At 44.6% G+C, this 8,565-nt stretch overlaps 1 protein-coding gene and 1 long non-coding RNA gene across 2 annotated transcripts in view; one reads left to right on the forward strand and one right to left on the reverse strand.

Annotated features, from left to right (window-relative positions):
- slc7a7 (solute carrier family 7 member 7) overlaps positions 1–98 on the forward strand; it is a 17,652-nt gene extending 17,554 nt beyond the window's left edge. The window contains exon 10 of the mRNA XM_061230121.1: positions 1–98. This exon is cut by the window's left edge and continues 525 nt beyond it. The gene's annotated coding sequence lies outside the window, so the exon portion shown is untranslated.
- A 593-nt stretch (positions 99–691) lies between these two features.
- Positions 692–8,496, reverse strand: LOC133120003 (uncharacterized). Its single transcript, XR_009707009.1, has 3 exons — positions 8,339–8,496; positions 6,635–6,715; positions 692–1,127 (listed from the first exon to the last, which is right to left on the reverse strand). It is a non-coding gene; the product is annotated as an uncharacterized LOC133120003 (long non-coding RNA).
- Positions 8,497–8,565: the final 69 nt, after the last annotated feature.

Consider the following 8,565-nt stretch of genomic DNA (forward strand, 5'->3'; position numbering starts at 1 on the left):
CATATCTTGTGAGGGGTAACATATTGTGAAGGCACTAGTCATCACTCAAACTGACGTTTATATCCGGAGTGGAGCTGGACTTTAGTCTTGGGGTGTAGTTCCAGGGTGGGGGGGGGGGGGGGTTCTTGAATGCCTCAGTGTACTTTCATAAATCCACTTTCTCTGTAGCATCTAATAGCACCAGCGAGGTACAACAACGCAATACGCTTTGGCTTCAGTGTTCAGTGTCTGGTGACAGACAGGCTGAAAACATACTTATTTACATAGTCTGTCTGTTCTGGGGTTGCCAAATCAGGTCCCAGAATCCCCATCTGCTCACTCTCTGCCAATCATTACCTGCGGCTTGCTACAGCACAGCCTGTGGGAACAGCTTTAGAAAGAAAGCTTTTACTTTATTATTTATTGACTGATGGATTGATGGATGGATGGATGGTTATGAGGGAGGACAGCCCTGGTTATCAGCATGCCTCCCCCAGTGGGTCAGGGTTAGGGTGGGGGATCGCTCCATCCTCTGACCCCAGAGCAGACAGGAAGCACTCAACGAACACTTCCTGCCACACGGACAGGCAGTGGAGCAGGTCTCCAGGGCAAAGCAGTTGGATAGTAAATGCACTGTAAACACACAATGAACAAACACACACAACACAATAAACTGAAAAAACAAGCACTTGTAAAGTGGTTTATTTGTCATGGAAGGCAGTACAGTTGCCTGGTTGCACACTGGATGTGCGAGTGTGTGTGTGCGTGTGTGAGTGTATGAGTCCCTCCAGTTAAGACACACTTCTTCACATACACTGAATGTGGGACGAGTTGCAAAAGTCAGTGTAAGTGTTCATCAGCCGAGCCCACAGCATGGAGGCAGCCAATCCCTATAAAGCATTCATAAACCGTTCCAGCCCACAGCAGGGAGGCAGCCAATCCTGAATCTGCATCTGTATACACGTCTCATTCTCTGTACATTATATACAAGCTGCCACTCTCCAGCCCTTATCCAATCGTCTCTTCCCACGGCCTCTTCTTCCCACCCACTGGCTGTGCAGCTGGGCTTTGATCGGCTTGTCTGGCTGCCACGCTGGGCCCGCTAGTCTGTTGCAAAGGATTATTGGAGAATGTCTGCCTGAGAGGACCTGGAGGTAGAAACACAATAACTCAATAACATTCACTCACTAATGCCCAAACACTCGCTAACATACATACACTCACTAATGCCCAAACACTCGCTAACATACATACACTCACTAATGCCCAAACACTCGCTAACATACATACACTCACTAATGCCCAAACACTCGCTCACATACACTCACTAATGCCCAAACACTCGCTAACATACACTCACTAATGCCCAAACACTCGCTAACATACATACACTCACTAATGCCCAAACACTCGCTAAAATACATACACTCACTAATGCCCAAACACTCGCTCACATACATACACTCACTAATGCCCAAACACTCGCTAACATACACTCACTAATGCCCAAACACTCGCTAACATACATACACTCACTAATGCCCAAACACTCGCTAACATACATACACTCACTAATGCCCAAACACTCGCTAACATACATACACTCACTAATGCCCAAACACTCGCTAAAATACATACACTCACTAATGCCCAAACACTCGCTCACATACATACACTCACTAATGCCCAAACACTCGCTAACATACACTCACTAATGCCCAAACACTCGCTAACATACATACACTCACTAATGCCCAAACACTCGCTAACATACATACACTCACTAATGCCCAAACACTCGCTAACATACATACACTCACTAATGCCCAAACACTCGCTAACATACATACACTCACTAATGCCCAAACACTCGCTCACATACATACACTCACTAATGCCCAAACACTCGCTAACATACATACACTCACTAATGCCCAAACACTCACTAACATACACTCACTAATGCCCAAACACTCGCTAACATACATACACTCACTAATGCCCAAACACTCGCTAATATACATACACTCACTAATGCCCAAACACTCGCTCACATACATACACTCACTAATGCCCAAACACTCGCTAACATACACTCACTAATGCCCAAACACTCGCTAACATACATACACTCACTAATGCCCAAACACTCGCTAACATACATACACTCACTAATGCCCAAACACTCGCTAACATACATACACTCACTAATGCCCAAACACTCGCTAACATACATACACTCACTAATGCCCAAACACTCGCTAAAATACATACACTCACTAATGCCCAAACACTCGCTCACATACATACACTCACTAATGCCCAAACACTCGCTAACATACACTCACTAATGCCCAAACACTCGCTAACATACATACACTCGCTAATGCCCAAACACTCGCTAACATACATACACTCACTAATGCCCAAACACTCGCTAACATACATACACTCACTAATGCCCAAACACTCGCTAAAATACATACACTCACTAATGCCCAAACACTCGCTCACATACATACACTCACTAATGCCCAAACACTCGCTAACATACACTCACTAATGCCCAAACACTCGCTAACATACATACACTCACTAATGCCCAAACACTCGCTAACATACATACACTCACTAATGCCCAAACACTCGCTAACATACATACACTCACTAATGCCCAAACACTCGCTAACATACATACACTCACTAATGCCCAAACACTCGCTAACATACATACACTCACTAATGCCCAAACACTCGCTCACATACATACACTCACTAATGCCCAAACACTCGCTAACATACATACACTCACTAATGCCCAAACACTCACTAACATACACTCACTAATGCCCAAACACTCGCTAACATACATACACTCACTAATGCCCAAACACTCGCTAATATACATACACTCACTAATGCCCAAACACTCGCTAACATACATACACTCACTAATGCCCAAACACTCGCTAACATACATACACTCACTAATGCCCAAACACTCGCTAACATACATACACTCACTAATGCCCAAACACTCGCTAACATACACTCACTAATGCCCAAACACTCGCTAACATACATACACTCACTAATGCCCAAACACTCGCTAACATACATACACTCACTAATGCCCAAACACTCGCTCACATACACTCACTAATGCCCAAACACTCGCTAACATTCATACACTCACTAATGCCCAAACACTCGCTAACATACATACACTCACTAATGCCCAAACACTCGCTAACATACATACACTCACTAATGCCCAAACACTCGCTAATATACATACACTCACTAATGCCCAAACACTCGCTAACATTCATACACTCACTAATGCCCAAACACTCGCTAACATACATACACTCACTAATGCCCAAACACTCGCTAACATACATACACTCACTAATGCCCAAACACTCGCTCACATACACTCACTAATGCCCAAACACTCGCTAATATACACTCACTAATGCCCAAACACTCGCTAACATACATACACTCACTAATGCCCAAACACTCGCTAACATACATACACTCACTAATGCCCAAACACTCGCTAACATACACTCACTAATGCCCAAACACTCGCTAACATACATACACTCACTAATGCCCAAACACTCGCTAACATACATACACTCACTAATGCCCAAACACTCGCTAACATACACTCACTAATGCCCAAACACTCGCTAACATACATACACTCACTAATGCCCAAACACTCGCTAACATACATACACTCACTAATGCCCAAACACTCGCTCACATACACTCACTAATGCCCAAACACTCGCTCACATACATACACTCACTAATGCCCAAACACTCGCTAACATACACTCACTAATGCCCAAACACTCGCTAACATACATACACTCGCTAATGCCCAAACACTCGCTAACATACATACACTCACTAATGCCCAAACACTCGCTAACATACATACACTCACTAATGCCCAAACACTCGCTAAAATACATACACTCACTAATGCCCAAACACTCGCTCACATACATACACTCACTAATGCCCAAACACTCGCTAACATACACTCACTAATGCCCAAACACTCGCTAACATACATACACTCACTAATGCCCAAACACTCGCTAACATACATACACTCACTAATGCCCAAACACTCGCTAACATACATACACTCACTAATGCCCAAACACTCGCTAACATACATACACTCACTAATGCCCAAACACTCGCTAACATACATACACTCACTAATGCCCAAACACTCGCTCACATACATACACTCACTAATGCCCAAACACTCGCTAACATACATACACTCACTAATGCCCAAACACTCACTAACATACACTCACTAATGCCCAAACACTCGCTAACATACATACACTCACTAATGCCCAAACACTCGCTAATATACATACACTCACTAATGCCCAAACACTCGCTAACATACATACACTCACTAATGCCCAAACACTCGCTAACATACATACACTCACTAATGCCCAAACACTCGCTAACATACATACACTCACTAATGCCCAAACACTCGCTAACATACACTCACTAATGCCCAAACACTCGCTAACATACATACACTCACTAATGCCCAAACACTCGCTAACATACATACACTCACTAATGCCCAAACACTCGCTCACATACACTCACTAATGCCCAAACACTCGCTAACATTCATACACTCACTAATGCCCAAACACTCGCTAACATACATACACTCACTAATGCCCAAACACTCGCTAACATACATACACTCACTAATGCCCAAACACTCGCTAATATACATACACTCACTAATGCCCAAACACTCGCTAACATTCATACACTCACTAATGCCCAAACACTCGCTAACATACATACACTCACTAATGCCCAAACACTCGCTAACATACACTCACTAATGCCCAAACACTCGCTAACATACATACACTCACTAATGCCCAAACACTCGCTAACATACATACACTCACTAATGCCCAAACACTCGCTAACATACACTCACTAATGCCCAAACACTCGCTAACATACATACACTCACTAATGCCCAAACACTCGCTAACATACATACACTCACTAATGCCCAAACACTCGCTCACATACACTCACTAATGCCCAAACACTCGCTAACATACATACACTCACTAATGCCCAAACACTCGCTAACATACATACACTCACTAATGCCCAAACACTCGCTCACAGACATACACTCACTAACATACATACACACACACGTACACTTAAATGGCCACTAACACACTCACAAACATCGACATGTTTCTTGTACACTAATAAACATACTGTAGGGACTACAACTTCCACATTCCCACAGGAAAATTCTGCGACGTCCACCACGAATGACGTCTAACTTGGTTCAGCCAATCCCGTAATGGCGGGAGCAATAAACGGTCCCATATAAGAGCAAGACACGTTCTTGGGATCTCTCTTCTGCTTTTTCTGCTTCTTCTCTTCGACGCACCCTTTTTGGCCATTCGCTTCAGCTCATCTGCTCCGAGACTCGGACAGAGGCTGAATGCTGCACAGCGCACTACCAGGCCTACGGACACACCCAGTTACCTTGCGGTAACTTCGTGGCCTATAGCGAGTGGAAACTGGTGTATGCGGAACGCTACATCAGTTTACTCCTGCAAAGCTCATCAAAGAACAACAGCAACGAACTTTTCCACCCGGAAAAGGGACCAACGAACATCCTTCCAGCAACCGAGCGGACCAGACAACAACGCGCGGTTAAGGCGCCCCAGCCTGCGCATCTCTCCAGGACACGCATTCACAGCACCATCGCGGCTCCTACTAGGACAGCACGTCTTTTGGATCCAATGCGTATGGACTCAGTAAGAGAACAAACATTCAGGCATAGCCAGTGTTTAGTTTAGTCTTAACTGTTTTTGTGAATCTGTGTTTCCATATTTGCCGTCTTATCATTGGAATGTATTTTGTTAGCTATATATGTACGTGAATTGATTCGCCGTCTTTTGCGCATATATAGAGTAAACTACGCGAGTAGTCTTCTCACAGCTAACAATAACTAACACACCCAGAACTCTAGCTTACCCAAGCTAGCTACTCCCACTTTTACCTTTCCTTTGTTCAAGCGACACGCTTGCTTGCGCGCGCCACACACACGCACACACACATACCCAACTACATTTCCTTACTAACTTCCCGTTAGTTTATCTGTTCTGTGTTTTACGTTTGTTTAATAAATATATTTTATTAAACCCCGGTGTCCGTTTTGGAATCACATAGACATGAGAGCCGAGTTAAAGCAGTCTTTCGACTTCCAACCTTCAGGTTATCTGTATGTTTAATCATTAATATTGGTTATTTTAATTATTAATTAAAATACTAAATTTGTGGTTAGATATTTCTGATAATAGTAATTTTATGACACTGATTACTTTTTGCAGTTATACTGCTACACAACGTTTAACTGGCGCCCCGGTTTCGTAGAGAGTAAAATCCCTGCGTTATTTGGCGGCCGGTGCGAGGACCCTACATAATTTGGAGTCCCGTGCGATACACATAGTCAATAGTCATAAACCAACATACGCACCCAAATGCTTGCACACACAGACACAGGTAAAAGGTGTGTGGTAGGTGTGTTGCAGGGCCTCACCTTTGGCTGCGATATCCAGGTGATTTTTAATCCTCCTTTCTCTCTCCTCCAGCTGTTGGGCGAGCTTAGCGTTTGTCCAGCCTGAGGGAAATATAGCATCAGTCACACAGTGCTAACAAATATCATTAGCACAGCTCAGCACTAAAAGGCCAGTTACACAGCGCTAACAGATAGCATTAGCACAACATTAGCTCAGCACTAAAAGGCCAGTCACACAGAGCTAACAGATAGCATTAGCACAGCTCAGCACTAAAAGGCCAGTTACACAGTGCTAACAGATAGCATTAGCACAGCTCAGCACTAAAAGACCAGTCACACAGCGCTAACAGATAGCATTAGCACAGCTCAGCACTAAAAGACCAGTCACACAGCGCAAACAGATAGCATTAGCACAACATTAGCTCAGCGCTAAAAGACCAGTCACACAGTGCTAACAAATATCATTAGCACAGCTCAGCACTAAAAGGCCAGTTACACAGCGCTAACAGATAGCATTAGCACAGCTCAGCACTAAAAGGCCAGTCACACAGTGCTAACAGATAGCATTAGCACAGCTCAGCACTAAAAGGCCAGTTACACAGTGCTAACAGATAGCATTAGCACAGCTCAGCACTAAAAGACCAGTCACACAGCGCTAACAGATAGCATTAGCACAGCTCAGCACTAAAAGGCCAGTTACACAGTGCTAACAGCTCAGCACTAAAAGACCAGTCACACAGCGCTAACAGATAGCATTAGCACAACATTAGCTCAGCGCTAAAAGGCCAGTCACACAGTGCTAACAAATATCATTAGCACAGCTCAGCACTAAAAGGCCAGTCACACAGTGCTAACAAATATCATTAGCACAGCTCAGCACTAAAAGGCCAGTTACACAGCGCTAACAGATAGCATTAGCACAGCTCAGCACTAAAAGGCCAGTTACACAGTGCTAACAAATATCATTAGCACAGCTCAGCACTAAAAGGCCAGTTACACAGTGCTAACAGATAGCATTAGCACAGCTCAGCACTAAAAGACCAGTCACACAGCGCTAACAGATAGCATTAGCACAGCTCAGCACTAAAAGGCCAGTTACACAGTGCTAACAGATAGCATTAGCACAGCTCAGCACTAAAAGGCCAGTTACACAGTGCTAACAGATAGCATTAGCACAGCTCAGCACTAAAAGGCCTGTCACACAGCGCTAACAGATAGCATTAGCACAGCTCAGCACTAAAAGGCCAGTCACACAGTGCTAATAGATAGCATTAGCACAGCTCAGCACTAAAAGGCCTGTCACACAGTGCTAATAGATAGCATTAGCACAGCTCAGCACTAAAAGACCAGTCACACAGTGCTAACAGATAGCATTAGCACAGCTCAGCACTAAAAGGCCTGTCACACAGTGCTAATAGATAGCATTAGCACAGCTCAGCACTAAAAGGCCTGTCACACAGTGCTAATAGATAGCATTAGCACAGCTCAGCACTAAAAGGCCTGTCACACAGTGCTAATAGATAGCATTAGCACAGCTCAGCACTAAAAGGCCTGTCACACAGTGCTAATAGATAGCATTAGCACAGCTCAGCACTAAAAGGCCTGTCACACAGTGCTAATAGATAGCATTAGCACAGCTCAGCACTAAAAGGCCTGTCACACAGTGCTAATCGATAGCATTAGCATTAAACAGTGCTGAGAGATAGCCTAGCCCAGCAGGCGCACCAGTCTGGATGGTCTTGAAGAAGCCGGGGGAGGGGGGCAGGGCGGAGGGGGGGTGTGTGATGCGCTCCGGGATTCTGAGCCTCTGACGGATGGCCGGGTGCTTCAGCAGTGCCACCTGACCCAGGGAGAACAGGTTGGAGGTCAGCCAGTAGGTGAAGACGGCCTGCAGGGGAAATCACACACACCAATTACACTGAGTTACACACTCACTCACTCACTCACTCACT

The sequence above is a fragment of the Conger conger genome, unplaced genomic scaffold, assembly GCF_963514075.1.
Source record: "Conger conger unplaced genomic scaffold, fConCon1.1 SCAFFOLD_169, whole genome shotgun sequence".
NCBI lineage: Eukaryota > Metazoa > Chordata > Actinopteri > Anguilliformes > Congridae > Conger > Conger conger.